This window comes from Artemia sp. Qi Xiang Cuo, chromosome 18, assembly GCF_049724085.1.
Source record: "Artemia sp. Qi Xiang Cuo chromosome 18, ASM4972408v1, whole genome shotgun sequence".
NCBI classification, from domain to species: Eukaryota; Metazoa; Arthropoda; class Branchiopoda; order Anostraca; family Artemiidae; genus Artemia; species Artemia sp. Qi Xiang Cuo.
In genome coordinates this window covers 3326512-3342795 of record NC_142811.1, presented here as the reverse complement: position 1 = coordinate 3342795, position 16284 = coordinate 3326512, and the positions used below count along the sequence as shown (strand labels likewise).

Here is a 16284-nt window from a genome sequence, read left to right as displayed (position 1 = left end):
ATTTTACTCTACATAATTTATTATTTGTAAGCATTGACATTTACATATGTATAATTGATGCAATACATTGGATTAAATAATTGTAAAAATTAAATGGAATGCATACACAAGTTTTTTTTATGCCTAGATAGGCTACAATTCATAAAAGTACTATCTCATGACTCTGGAATGACCCAAACTGTCAGAAAAATAGGCTGGACGTTAAATGAACGCAAATTCGTGAAGACTGTAGGCTATATTCACTTCAGAAAATTCCGTGTTAACTTTGTATATTTTGTATGATGAAAAGGGCAGTTTGATTTTCGTTATTGCTTACAAATTTATTCCATTTATAACTCTTTTTCCCTTTTAATTTCGTGTAGTTCGCCTGTTTTTAGTGTTTTGACAAACTCTACCTCTCCTTCACCCCTGTCTGAGTTTCTGTCTGCGTGTCTCTATCTATTTCTGAAAAAATAACACTTTGTGAAGGAAAGTAAAGAGTTATATTAAGCTAAAGCCGAACAGAAATAAAATTGTATAATGTTTAAACTTAAAACATACATACATATCTATCAATGAACAAATGAAACCTAAGACAAGAAGAAATTACAATGAATAATCAGTTCAAATTTAAAATGAAAATAAATTACAACAAACAGGAGTAGGGCCGCTAACAAGGCTGTACCCTGCGGGGCGGGGGTGAGGCTTAGGGGGGTTTGAACCCCCCCCCCCCCGAATTTTTTTTTTAGTAAAACTCCCTCCGAAAAAAAATCCTGGTTACGGCCTTAGCCGCTATTCTCCCATTAGCCTTCTAAATGCCAGACTCAATAGCACTTTACTGACAATAAGTTTTAACTTAGAGCTAGTGTATTTTGTATTTGTTATAGCATCAACAAAAACTCAACAACAAAAATGATATCTCCATGCTAATCAAGATATACAAGTAATAGTGATGCTCCCTTTTCCCTTCCCTCCCTCTCCAAACTTCTAAGCAACTTGAATGTAATTTTGAACAGTAAGGTTCTTTCAAAACATCAACAGTAGAAAAAAAAACAAGATTACTGGGTGAAAAAAACTAACGAAAGTAAACAGATTTTTGAATATATAATGATATTTGTTACTGGAAGTCTCATCGGTACTTGTCAAGAATCCGGTAAGCATGTGAGAATTATATTGCGAAGATACCCGGTATTTCATACAATAATAATAGTATTTTATTACCCATCAAAATCAAACAAAAGAGACAGAGTACAAATACATATGAGACAATGTATAAACAAAGGATTTCTCACCCCGTGAACTATATTTAAACTTTAGTTTTTTGGGGTTTAGGGGTAATAAGAGGTACCTAGGTTGGGTTAGGGTATGTATTTAATCTATGTTATGTTTAACCCCCCCTCCCTAATGTGCAAAAATGATATCTCCATGCTAATCAAGATATTAAAGTAATAGTGATGCTCCCTTTTCCCTTCCCTCCCTCTCCAAACTTCTAAGAAAATTGAATTTAATTTTGAACAGTAAGGTTCTTTCAAAACATCAACAGTATAAAAAAAAACAAGATTACTGGGGGAAAAAAACTAACGAAAGTAAACAGATTTTTGAATATATAATGATATTTGTTACTGGAAGTCTCATCGGTACTTGTCAAGAATCCGGTAAGCATGTGAGAATTATATTGCGAAGATACCCGGTATTTCATACAATAATAATAGTATTTTATTACCCATCAAAATCAAACAAAAGAGACAGAGTACAAATACATATGAGACAATGTATAAACAAAGGATTTCTCACCCCGGGAACTATATTTAAACTTTAGTTTTTTGGGGTTTAGGGGTCATAAGTGGTACCTAGGTTGGGTTAGGGTTTGTATTTAATATATGTTTTGTTTAACCTCACCCCCCCCCCCTATTATATTTTTATCCTGTATTTTTTTATTTCATTAGCATTAACTAAACTTCACTTCTTGCGTGCGTACCGGATCCTTCACAAGTACCGTCTCATCAATTTTCGATTTATTAGCGCAATAAAAGAAAAAATGTTTAGAATATATTTGTTTTCAGTAAAGATTTAGGGAGAGGACAGAAGGTAAAAGCCTGAGGGTAGGGATATAAAGTGGTAGGGTGGGAAGTGGTGTTGCCAGGGACCTTCAGAGGAACCCCCTTCCAAATCATTTCTAATACTGGTCATGTCATGCGCTTGGCTTTCCATCCCCTTCCCCCTCCGAGAAAAACTCAACATTCCTCCATGTATGTCTCCTGGGTAAGGTGTTACCAGGCCAATAGGTTAAGGGCTGATCAACCCTTCACAAGATGATTTTGATTTCCCTTAACTCCCAAATACATCTGATAAAAATTTTGAAATTGGGATGGGACAGTTGGCCTGGAAATGGGCCCAAAATTTTTTGTTTGCAGTTATTGATATTTCAAGCAAGGTCTTGTGGATTGTTTGCTATGCCAAGATTCATGGGGCGTGTCATCAGTGTTTTTATTGGGGAGGGGGGCAGGAAGGGTCCAAGGGTCCACATCCAGAGAGTCAAGGAGCATGGACTACATAATAATTTGGGTAGACTTTGTTCCTGTGCTATTTGGGTTATTGACTTACCAAGGCCAACCAGACATGTTTCTGGTGGGTAAAAATGGGGTGAACTACATTAGTTTATAAGACGGATCGTGAAAATCCCAAGGTTTTGTGTACCAAGAATGGACCGGAGGTAGCCTCCCCTACATACACGAATGGATATCGCTAGAATATTTTAAAACGGGGGGGGGGGCTTTGTTATTTAAAAATAAATGGATGCTACAATCAGAATTCTTTGATTGACATTTGCACAAAAGAAGTAATAGATTTATGAATTGGAGTGTAGGTTTGACATCACCCGGCACGTGCGAGGGAAATTTTTGTTGGGTGGGGGGGCTTAAAAAGGCAAAAATGGGGTGAACTACATTAGTTTATAAGACGGATCGTGAAAATCTCAAGGTTTTGTGTACCAAAAATGGACCGGAGGTAGCCTCCCCTACATACACAAATGGATATCGCTAGAATATTTTCAGCCGGGGGGCTTTTTTATTTAAAAAAAAAAATGGATGCAACACAAAGAAATCGTGATTGACATTTGAAAAAAAGTGGTAATAGATTTGTGAATTGGAGTGTAAGGCTGAAATCACAAGGTCCTGGCGCGTGAAAATTTTGGTGGGGGGGTGCTAATAAATGCACAAAGGTGGTGAACTATGTTAGTTTATAAGACGGATCGCGAAAATTCCAAGGTTTTGTGTACCAATAATGGACCGGAGGTAGCCTCCCATACATACACAAATGTATATCGCTAGAATATTTTAAATGGGGGTCTTTGTTATTTAAAAAAATTGGCAGCTACTATCAGAATTATTTGATTGACATTTGCAAAAAAGGAGTAAGAGATTTGTGAATTGGAGTGTAGGTTGGACAACCCCAGGCCCGTGCGCGGGACAGGTGTGTGGTGAGGGCGGGCTCAAAAAGGCAAAACTGGTGTGAACTACATTAGTTTATAAGACGGATCGTGAAAATCCCAAGGTTGTGTGTACCAAGAATGGACTGGAGATAGCCTCCCCGACATACACAAATGGAGATCGCTGGAATGTTTTAAGACGGGGGGGTCTGATATTTAAAAAAAAATGGATCCTAATAAAATACTTATTGATTTACCTTTGCAAAAAAGGTGGACTATATTTGTGAATTGGAGTGTAAGTTTGACATCACCCGGCACGGACGAGGGAAATTTTTGTTGGTGGGGGGCTAAAAAAGGAAAAAATGGGGTGAACTATGTTAGTTTATAAGACGGATCGTGAAAATCACAAGGTATTGAGTACCAAGAATGGACAGGAGATAGCCTCCCCGACATACACGAGTGGATAACGCTATAATATTTTAAAACGGGGGCTGTGTTATTTATAAAAATTGGAAGCTACAATAAGATTTCTGTTATTTAAATTTGAAAAAAAGTGTTTATATAGGAGTGAAGAGGTGTGTAGTGTGGGAAACCCCAGGCTCGTGCTATGGAAATTTGGGTGGGGGGGGGGGCCTAACAAAGGCAAAAATGGGGTGAACTACTTTAGTTTATAAGACGGATTGTGAAAATCCCGAGGTTTTGCGTACCAAGAATGGACTGGAGGTAGCCTCCCCTACATACACGAATGGATATCGCTAGAATATTTTAAGACGGGGGCTTTGTTATTTAAAAAAATTGGATGCTACAATCAGAATTCTTTGATTGACATTTGCAAAAAAGGTCAGTAAGGACACTCGATATCCTAAAAGTGTTTGATTCAAACTTTTACCTTGAGAATCGATGTTGTTAGCAGAATTTCAAAAAGGATCGTTTATGAGTGTTGGTGTATCTGATGAAATAATTTAGGTCATTTGATCAATTTAATTTATTTTTTTAATTAAGTAGTTTTTCAGTAAGGACACTCGATATCCTAAAAGTTTTTGATTCAAACTTTTACTTTGTGCATCGATGTTGTTAGCAGAATCTCAAAAAGGATGGTTTATGAGTGCTGGCCTATCTGATGAAATAATTTTGGCCGTATGATCAATTTAATTTATTTTTTCATTCAGTAGTTTTTCATAAATGACACTTGATATCCTAAAAGTGTTTGATTCAAACTTTTAACTTGAGAATCGATGTTTTTAGCAGAATTTTAAAAAGGATCGCTTATGAGTGTTGGTGTATCTGATTCAATAATTTAGGCCATATGATCAATTTAATTTATTTTTTAATTAAGTAGTTTTTAATTAATGACACTCGATATCCTAAAAGTGTTTGATTCAAACTTTTACCTTGAGCATCGATGTTGTTAGCAGAATTTCAAAAAGGATCCTTTATGAGTGTTGGTGTATCTGTTTTATTTCATTGAAATGCAAGAATTAGAATATTTCAGTAGTGTTCTGTTGTGGTTTACCTTGTCACAGATACATTCTCTTGATTTTTCAAAGTTCATTTCGAATTTCTTTCATTGAAATGCAAGAGTTGGAATATTTCAGTAGTGTTTTGTTATGGTTTACCTTGTCACAGTTACATTCTCTTGATCTTTCAAAGTTCACTTTGGTTTTATTTCATTGAAATGCAAGAGTTGGAATATTTCAGTAGTGTTCTGTCGTGGTTTACCTTGTCACAGAATGGTTTACCATGTGACAGTTACATTCTCTTGATTTTTCAAAGTTCATTTTGAATTTCTTTCATTGAAATGCAAGAGTTAGAATATATCAGTAGTGTTTTGTTGCGGTTTACCTTGTCACAGTTACATTCTCTTCATTTTTCAAAGTTCATTTTGAATTTCTTTCGTTGAAATGCAAGAGTTGGAATATTTCAGTAGTGTTTTGTAGTGGTTTACCTTGTCACAGTTACATTATTTTAATTTTTTAAATTTCATTTTGAATTTCTTTCATGGAAATGCAAGAGTTGGAATATTTCGATAGTGTTTTGTCATGGTTTACCTTGTCACAGTTACATTCTATTGATTTTTCAAGTTAATTTTGATTTCTTTCCTTGAAATGCAAGACTTGAAATATTTCAGAAGTATTTTGTTGTGGTTTACCTTGTCAGAGTTACATTTTCTTGATTTTTCAAAGTTCATTTCGAATTTCTTTCATTGAAATGCAAGAGTTCGAATATTTCAGTTGTGTTCTGTCGTGGTTTACCTTGTCACAGTTACATTCTCTTGATCTTTCAAAGTTCACTTTGGTTTTATTTCATTGAAATGCAAGAGTTGGAATATTTCAGTAGTGTTTTGTCATGGTTTACCTTGTCACAGTTACATTCTCTTGATTTTTCAAAGTTCATTTTGAATTTCTTTCATTGAAATGAATGAGTTGGAATATTCCAGTAGTGTTTTGTTGTAGTTTACCTTGTCACAGTTACATTCTCTTGATTTTTCAAAGTTCATTTTGAATTTCTTTCCTTGAAATGCAAGAGTTGGAATATTTCAGTAGTGTTTTGTTGTGGTTTACCTTGTCACAGTTACATTTTCTTGATTTTTCAAAGTTCAATTTGTATTTCTTTCATTTAAATGCAAGAGTTGGAACATTTTAGTAGTTTTTTGTTGTGGTTTACATTGTCACAGTTACATTCTCTTGATTTTTCCAAGTTCATTTTTAATTTATGTCATTGAAATGCAAGAGTTGGAATATTTCAGTAGTGTTTTGTCATGGTTTACCAATTCACAGTTACATTCTCCTGATTTTTCAAAGTTCATATGAATTTCTTTCATTGAAATGCAAGAGCTGGATTATTTCAGTAGTGTTTTGTTGCGGTTTACCTTGTCACAGTTACATTCTCTTAATTTTTCAAAGTTCACTTTGAATTTCTATCATTGAAATGCAAGAGTTGGAATATTTCAGTAGTGTTTTGTCGTGGTTTACCTTATCACAGTTACATTATCTCAATTTTTCAAAGTTCATTTTGAATTTCTTTCCAGGAAATGCAAGAGTTGGAATATTTCAATAGTGTGTTATCGTGGTTTACCTTGTCACAGTTACAATTTCTTAATTTGTCAAAGTTCATTTTGAATTTCTTTAATTGAAATGCAAGAATTGGAATATTTAAGTAGTGTGTTGTTGTGGTTTACCTTAACACAGTTACATTATCTTAATTTTTGAAAGTTCAATTTGAATTTATATCGTTGAAATGCAAGAGTTGGTCTATTTCAGTAGTGTTTTGTTGTGGTTTACATTTTCGCAGTTTCATTTTCTTGATTTTTCAAAGTTCACTTTGAATTTCTTTCATTGAAATGCAAAAGTTGGAACATTTCAGTAGTTTTTTGTTGTGGTTTACCTTGTCACAGTTACATTCTCTTGATTTTTCCAAGTTCATTTTGAATTTCTATCATTCAAATGCAAGAGTTGGAATATTTCAGCAGTGTTTTGTCGTGGTTTACCATGTCAGAGTTACATTCTCTTGATTTTTCAAAGTTCATTTTGAATTTCAATCAATGAAATGAAAGAGTTGGAATATTTCAATAGTGTTTTGTCGTGGTTTAACCTGTAACAGTTACATTTTGAATTTCTGTAATTGAAATACAAGAGTTGGAATAGTTCAATAATGTTTTGTCGTTGTTTAACATGTCAGACTTACATTCTATTAATTCTTCAAAGTTCATTTCGAATTTCTTTCATTGACCTGCACAGAGTTGGAATATTTCAGTAGTGTTCTGTCGTGGTTTACCATGTCACAGTTACATTCTCTTGATTTTTCAAAGTTCACTTTGGTTTTATTTCGGTGAAATGCAAGAGATGGAATATTTCAGTAGTGTTTTGCTGTGGTTTACCTTGTCACATTTACATTTTCTTAATTTTTCAGAGTTCATTTTGAATTTCTTTTGATGAAATGCATGAGTTGGAATATTTCAATAGTGTTTTGTCGTGGTTTACCTAGTCACAGTTAAATTCTCTTGATTTTTCAAAGTTCACTTTGGTTTTATTTCGGTTAAATGCAAGAGACCTAAAATAATGTCCTGAAATCAACATGCAAAGTCGACATAGCTTTATTTCATTTTTTAAGGTTAATTTAGACGAGGTTACGTGCGCGCACGTAACCTCGTCTAAATTTACCATAAAAATCAAATAAAGCTATGTCGACTTTGCATGTTGATTTCACGACATTATTATAGGTCTCTTGCATTTCACCGAAATAAAACCAAAGAGAAATTCAAAATGAACTTTGAAAAATCAAGAAAATGTAACTGTGACAAGGTAAACCACGATAAAACACTATTGAAATGTTCCAACTCTTGCATTTCAAGGAAAGAAATTCAAAATGAACTATGAAAAATTAAGAGAATGTAACTGTGATAAGGTAAACCACGACAAAACACTACTGAAATATTCCAACTCTTGCATTTCAATGATAGAAATTCAAAGTGAACTTTGAAAAATTAAGAGAATGTAACTGTGACAAGGTAAACCGCAACAAAACACTGCTGAAATAATCCAGCTCTTGCATTTCAATTAAATAAATTCATATGAACATTGAAAAATCAGGAGAATGTAACTGTGACATGGTAAACAATGACAAAACACAACTGAAATATTCCAACTCTTGCATTTCAACGACAGAAATTCAAAATGAAATTTGAAAAATCAAGATAATGTAACTATGACAAGGTAAACCACAACAAAACACTACTTAAATATTACATCTTTTGCATTTCAATGAAATAAATACATAATTAACTTTGAAATATAAAGAAAATGTAACTTTGACAAGGTAAACCACTACAAAACTCTACTGAAATATTCTATATCTTGCATTTCATAGAAAGAAATACAAAATGAACTTTGAAAAATCAAAAAAATATAACTGTGACATGGTAAACTACGACAAAACACTGCTGGAATATTCCAACTCTTGCATTTCAATGAAAGAAATGCAAAATTAACATTGAAAAATAAAGAGAATGTAACTCTGAGAAGGTAAACCATGACAAAACACTACTGAAATATTCCAACTCTTGCATTTCAACGAAAGAAATTCAAAATGAACTTGGAAAAATCAAGAAAATGTAACTGTGACAAGGTAAACTGCAACAAAACACTACTGAAATATTCCAACTCTTGCATTTCAACGAAAAAAATCCAAAATGAACTTTGAAAAATTAAGAGAATGTAACTGTGACTAGGTAAACCACGACAAAACACTATTGAAATATTCCAACTCTTGCATTTCATCGAAAGAAATCCAAAATGAACTTTGAAAAATTAAGAGAATGTAACTGTGATAAGGTAAACCACAACAAAACACTACTGAAATATTCTAACTCTTGCATTTAAATGAAAGAAATTCGAAATGAAAATTGAAAAAATCAAAATTATGTAACTATGACAATGTAAACCCTTACAGAACACTAATGAAATATTCCAACTCTTGCATTTCAAAGAAATAAAAACATATTGAACTTTGAAATATCAAGAGAATGTAACTGTGACAAGGTAAACCAAGACAAAACACTACTGAAATATTCCAACTCTTGCATTTCAATGAAAGAAATTCGAAATGAACTTTGAAAAATCTAGAAAATTTAACTCTGACAAGGTAAACCAACACAAAACACTACTGAAATATTCCAACTCTTGCATTTCAATGAAAGAAATTCAAAATGAACTTTGAAAAATCAAGAGAATGTAACTGTGACAAGGTAAACCATGACACAACACTATTGAAATATTCCAACTCTTGCATTTCAATGAAAGAAATTCAAAATGAACTTTGAAAAATTAAAAGAATTTAACTCTGACAAGGTAAACCACTACAAAACACTAATGAAATATTCCAACTCTTGCATATCAATTATAGAAATACAAAATGAACTTTGAAAAATTAAAAGAATTTAACTGTGACAAGGTAAACCGCAACAGAACACTACTGAGATATTCCAGCTCTTGAATTTCAACAACAAAAATCCAAAATTAAGTTGAAGAAATCAAGAGAATTTAACTTTGACATGGCAAACCATTTTGTGACAAGGTAAACCATGACAGAACACTACTGAAATATTCCAACTCTTGCATTTCAATGAAATAATACCAAAGTGAACTTTGAAAGATCAAGATAATGTAACTGTGACAAGGTAAAGCATAACAAAACACTACTTAAATATTCCAACTCTTGAATTTCAATAAAAGAAATTCGAAATGATCTTTGAAAAATCAAGAGAATGTATCTGTGACAAGGTAATCCACGACAGAACACTACTGAAATATTCCAACTCTTGCATTTCAATGAAATAAAACCAATACACCAACACTCATAAACGATCCTTTTTGAAATTCTGCTAACAACATCGATGCTCAAGGTAAAAGTTTGAATCAAACACTTTTAGGATATCTAGTGTCCTTACTGAAAAACTACTGAATTAAAAAATAAATTAAATTGATCATACGACCTAAATTATTTCATCAGATAGGCCAGCACTCATAAATGATCCTTTTTGATATTCTGCTAACAACATCGATGCACAAGGTAAAAGTTTGAATCAAACACTTTTAGGATATCGAGTGTCCTTACTGAAAAAATACTGAATTAAAAAAAATAAATTAAATTGATCATACAACCTAAATTATTTCTTCAGATACGCCAACACTCATAAACAATCATTTTTGAAATTCTGTTAACAACATCGATGCTCAAGGTAAAAGTTTTAAGCAAACACTTTTTGGAACTATTAGACTACTTCCTAGTGCCGTTTTTTATTTGCATACATTTCTGGTAATAGCCTATATATTTTTCTACTAACTTCTTTTCTTTTTTAAATTTTAGGGTTTGAAGTTTCAGTTTGAATTAGAATAGGAACGTTCAAATTCTGGGAGACTTGGTTAGAAGAGAAGGGTGCAATGGGACACCAAATGAAACAGTTGTCTAGAGCTCCTCCGGGAGATCTGTTCTATTTTTACTGTTCAATCTGTTCTATTCCTACAATTTACTGCAGAACTGCTGAACATAAGAAAAATGTTACCATAAAGCTAATGCCGAATCAGATTCATCTGTCAGAAGCATCTTCCATGGAGAGGGGTGGACTGGCAAAACTGCTCATGCCCCTAGGTGCATATATAGTGCGGGATGAATCAATAGTTGCAGAAATTACATTGGCTCTGAAGATGAGTGAGTCTGACTATTCTGGGAAATTCCAGAGGGAATAGCAGATGTATATGGAAAAATGTATCGAGATAAAGAAAAATGTTACCATAAAGCTAACGCCGAATCAGCTTCATCCCTCAGCAGCATCTTAAGTGGAGAGTGGTGAACTGGCAAAATTGCTCATGCAGCTAGGTGCATCCATAGTGCGGGATGAATCAGCAGTTGCAGAAATTACATTGGCTCTGAAGATGATTGAGTCTGACTATTCTGGGAAATCTCAGACGGAATAGCAGATGTATATGGAAAAATGTTTTGAGATATAGTGGTCAAAAACCTTTTTTTTTTTTGGCGAACTAAGTTTGCTTATTTTTTAACCAAAGCTCTTGCTCCCTATTTCTGGAAGATGACCCTTGGTGAAGTTGGCAGAAACAGTGTTTTAAACCATTATCCTTTCTGCATCCCGATGAAGTTTCAAAGTCAGTTTCTGCTCTTAGTTTATTATATTTTACCAGGAAGCTACCCAATGCGATGCTTAAAGATATATTTGTTGATGAGTTTAAGCCAGTCTAATTATCTGGACTTCCATCGGAGCCAGGAAGGATCAAGGACAAGTGGAACAACATGATCCAGAGAAGATTTCATACGGGTCTGCCAGCATTGAAAGGGGTTTATCCCTTTCCAAGTGACTTCTCAGCAAAGAATGAGCTTCGATGAATGAGCGAGCTTTGAATGCAAAACTTTGTGATAGATAAGTTGGGCAGATTTGGAGGACGTTCCCAAATGTTGCTGTCTCTGAAGACTTGATAAATCTTGCCATTTCCACTTGAGAGACCTATGATTTGTACCTACAGCAGTAAAAAGAATTTAAATAAAAAAAAATACGAAAGATCCAATGGATTTAGAGGCAGGTCAACGGTTGAAAGAGCAGAAACTAACTAAAACCTCTTCGAAAAAAAAAATCAATAGAGACTCTAGAAAAATCTCTCAAAGAAAAAAAAGCGTTTGTTTTCAAGGAACTGGCCGCAGACGAGTTACTGAAGGAAGCTTTGAACTGGCTGAAAAAGGGCATTGAAAAGAAGGATATGGTCGAGATATAGCTAGCGCAGGCTATAATAGATGGGGCTCAAACAACTAGCGGCAGTTAGAGTCAAAGAAGCATTTACTGATCACATCTCTGTTCCAGTATATGGCACTGCAAGAAAATGGAAACAGATATTTTGTGTGTTCTAACTACCATACCTTATGTCTTTCAACTTTGTTTTTTTTTGTATCTGACTTTTTGTATTCAAAGGTAATGCGTTCAGAAAAAAAGAAGTCAAAAGCTCCTCCCATGACGATTCTCAGGTCGTCGGTTTCTTAATTATAACTTGGCCTCTGATCATGGAAAGATGTCAGATGATCTTTCCCTCTTTTTACCCCTAGTCGTGTTTTATTTGTTGTTGTGTAAAAGCTTTTTATTTAAAATCTTTATGAAAACTGAGTTTTGGGGTCAATTTTGCATCCAGAATGGTCCCTAGAGAGGTCCCTTTTTCAACTAAAAGAGGTTCCTAAGTCCCTAATTTTTACCACTTGATCCACTGGCAGCCCTGCAATTGGTCGAGGAAATTGTCTCTCTTAAAATTTTTATTGTAACACTTTTAGAAAATTTCATTGCAAAGTAATGCTTTTTGGTATTTTCATACAATGTAATGAAAAATAATTTGCATTCCTAGCGTTTGAAAAATTTGTCCCCCTCCTCTCACTACAGTTTTGTGAATGAAAATAACTGATAGTTCATTTTTCATAGAAGCCTTTGAATATGGCCAATGAATTCTATTACTTAGATAGGTAAAATTTAAAAAAAATACTGCTTGGCATACCTTACATGGCTTTTAAGAATGTTACAACTGAATATAATAAAAAAAAGTTAAAAAAAAAAGAAGTTGACAAGTTATAAGTAAAGACTAGCCCAAGAAATAGTAACCAAGACTCTCAAAAAAGAAATCTTGATAACACTTAGGACACTTCAAGAGTTAGCTTTTTATCCTAATTCCAAGTATATTAAGTTCATGGAACTAGTTTTATGTCGTAAAATTCTATTAGTAATTTGTTAGATTAATTTTTATCTATTGATAGTTACTGTATTATAATAAAAATTAATTAAATTAATAATTATATTCAGTATTAATATAATTATATTAAGTAATTATTATATTCATTAAATTAAAACTCATAAGAATCAAAGAGTCTGAAATATCTGCCTAGTTTTGAAAAAAGGAGGAAACCAAAAAAAACGAAAGTGGAAGTAATTAAGCTCAAATAACTGTATTAAGCACATGAGAAAACCTTACTGTAGAGCAATGGCTTCCATTCTTTTTTTTAAATCCCATGCCTTTTAACAAAGATTTTCATCACTTAGCTTACTTTCTCACATAGTAGTATTAACCACCAATGATATTTTTAATAGATTAATGTTATTTATTTTTCAACGTCTTAGTAAAGGCTGAGCTTTAAAGGCGCAAATTAGATATTCATCGTGTATGAAAACTGAGTGTATTTATTATGTCAGGAAAAATACATCATCTAAATAAATTTTTTTTCAATAGAAATTGTAAGATAGAGAACGTTTTATAGGTTATTGTTGTGAGTAAAATTCAACCCAAAACTTACCTTTAAAATACTTACAAAGTAATAGAAAATATTGCATGTTATTTTTAACAATTTATGCAGTTTTGTTAACAGAAAAAATTAGTGCTTCTCAATGGAATTATTGAGCTTGGATGTTTCAGCTGAGCTCTTTAAAGTTCAGACCAATAATGATAGGTAGAATTGCACATGTGAAGTTGCACAAAGCTTATTTCTATGTTTGTTCTTTATAAATGCATAGGATAAAAACGCACTCTTAAGATGTATTGAGTTTAGAAAGACAACAGACGCTTCAGGGCTACATCACTACTTTTGGAAATCCAAAGTTCAAATGCTATCTTTAAGGAGTCCTTTATAATTGTTTAATCTTTAGACTATTTTAAATAATTATCAAAAATTTCTGTCAGATGACCTCATTGAAAATGCAGATAAAAAGAGGATTGGACAAGGCTGGTGGTGTTTAATTCATTTTTGTTTCTTAATTATTGTTTTATAATTTTTTTTTATTGGCACTCGGATTAGTTCCATATCAACCTTAGACAACTGGATCCTCAATATAAATCGGGTCTAGAAATAAATATTAAAAATAAATTGTAGCATTATGACTTTTACTATGGACAACGCTTGAGCATTGTCCCTGAAAGGGCTTTAATTTTCTAGGAATCTTAGATTTGCAGTACAGTGTTTTTGGGTAAATGAGGAACTAAAGTCTACTTACCATAAGACTTTTTATTGCAAGTGGTTAATGTAAAGATTAAAGTGTTAATAAATTGGTTTTAAATTTTGAAATCCATTTATCTATTCTTGTTATTTCTAGGTTAGGTTCTTCTTGTAGTCTTTGAAGATATTGCTGTCAAATTCGTTGATTATTCAGTTTCTGTAGATTTTCAATTGTCTAGAGCAGCCAAGAAAAGCTGACCGTGTACTTGACTCAATTAGTGAAAATGGACAATCCCAACGTCTTTGGGATCACCGCTATGAAGCAAGGTAATTGATGTTACAGTTGATTAAGTCAATATGCTTTTTATTTTGCTTCTTTTTCTAAAATTTAGGACAAATACAATATTCTATTTATTTTCTACTACTTTTATTAGAAAAATACACAAAATCATGGCTTTTTGTTGACCCTGTGTGAATTGATAAACGATTACCCTCTGATCAATGCACTAATCATCAATATTAATGAGGTTTTTCATCTCGTTAAATTTCTAATTTATTTTTAGGAGGGGTTGAAAGAATATCACCATTTCCTTTAAAAAATGGTTTTAATTTAAACTTAAAAGTAAATAAGATAATAATCAGGAGTAATAGGGTGCTCAGACATAGAGGGAATGCGTAAATTGTGTGTTTTGGATTAGAAAGATCCAAAAACCTCTATTGAAACCCGAGGATAATTTTACATTGCCTTTTAGTGTGTTGCATTTTGTTTACTCCGGATTAAACTTCTGATGAATATTAGGCATATCCTATTCTCTTTTAAGACATTCGATGAAGGATTAGTTGTGATCATTGCTCATAGCAGGAGTTTTCAGAAGAGCATTGAGAAGAGTCTAAATTCAACTCATTTCTGACTTCAACATAAAACGTAAACATATAATACAGAAAATAAAAGGACGGTTATCGACAAATGTACTTATAATACTTTTTGAAAGAAGTCAATAAGGTGGGAACTTGGGAATTCAAAATGATAAGACAAAACTTAATCACACTCATGTATTTCCTAGGTGCCTTGAAATTAACTCACCACATCTTTCTTAAGGGAATTTGATATTTTGAGGTTTGTTTAACCTAGAGATTTCTTCCCAAAAAAAAAATTACCTTTGAATGAAAATTTTTAACAGATTTATTATAACATAAAAAGTTAAGAGTTTGAATTTGAATTTTTCTATCATACATTATTTGCTCCCGTGCCCTCATCAAGAACTGTTGTGAGAAACCAAAATTATTAGATAATGCAACTTTTATTATGCTAATTGATTTCGGTTGGTAATTTTAGATTTTCATTTATCTGGAACTTGTATATAATGTTATTGTTTTGGTGCATATTTAGCTCCAAACAACAGACGGTGGTTTTGTTTGTTTGGTTCACTACTGGTATGAGTTACTTTCTGCTTTACTTATGGTTTTACATCGTAAAATGTTTGATTGTGCAATGATAAAGCCAAAAACATTGCAAAACTTTTTTTGGCTATTAAAAGTGTCTTTTATTATCATTTAATCATTGTCCTGCGATTTCTTAAGTATATTTTCCATCATTTTTTTTTAGAACTTGAAGATCCTCTACCAATTGATCACAAAAGTCTGTTTGGATGTACTAATCATATTCTATTTCCTATGGAGGGTAGTAATCTTGTGAATTTGTTTCAAGACGTATCTGCCAAGCTCGAACCCAATTGCAACCCTCTGAAACTAGAGCCAAATGTTAACGTGGACTGTGGTATGCTTTCCGATATGTTTTCTTATGTTTGGAAGCTTAAATAGAATATTAAATGTTGATTTGCCTTGGAAAATGCAGTAGAAACTCAAATGGATTTTAGAGGATGGTCATGAAGTTAATTTTTTTTAAAATAGTGTCTAGTGGTCCTATTTTCGGAATATTTTTATTTCCTAATGGTCTTTGGAGTTCGGAATGGTTTGAAATAATAATGTGCTTTCCAAAAATTATACTTGAAAAAAAATTCAAATAAGTAAATTTTTGGTCTTGTTAAAATAATTTTTTATAATTATAGGAATATTCTATACAATCTATTATTTCTGGCAAACAGATTAAAATGTAAAAAGGATGCCAACAATAATAGTGATTTGGGTGTTTTAACTCTGTGTTTTTTTTGTGGTTTTATTAACGACATTTAAGATACACATAATATTAACATCAAACTTGCATCAAAGAATCAGAAAGTGATTTGTTGTATTTATGGAATTCTTAAAATATCAGGAGAGAACTTAAATATCCTAAAGAAAATTAAAGACAAAGTTATAAAGCTCTCAAGAAATTTTCAAAAGTAATCATTTTGATACTTTTAATATCCAATTTAGATCCTTTATGTAACACAAGCAGGGTTATTTGTCTC

At 32.6% G+C, this 16284-nt stretch overlaps 1 long non-coding RNA gene across 1 annotated transcript in view; it reads left to right on the top strand.

Annotated features, from left to right (window-relative positions):
* The window catches only part of LOC148941126 (uncharacterized), a 44563-nt gene extending 28854 nt beyond the window's left edge, over positions 1 to 15709 (top strand). Inside the window, exons 2-3 of the long non-coding RNA XR_016143235.1 lie at positions 14031 to 14200; positions 15480 to 15709. This is a non-coding gene — a long non-coding RNA (uncharacterized LOC148941126). The remainder of the gene's footprint in view (positions 1 to 14030; positions 14201 to 15479) is intronic.
* Positions 15710 to 16284: the final 575 nt, after the last annotated feature.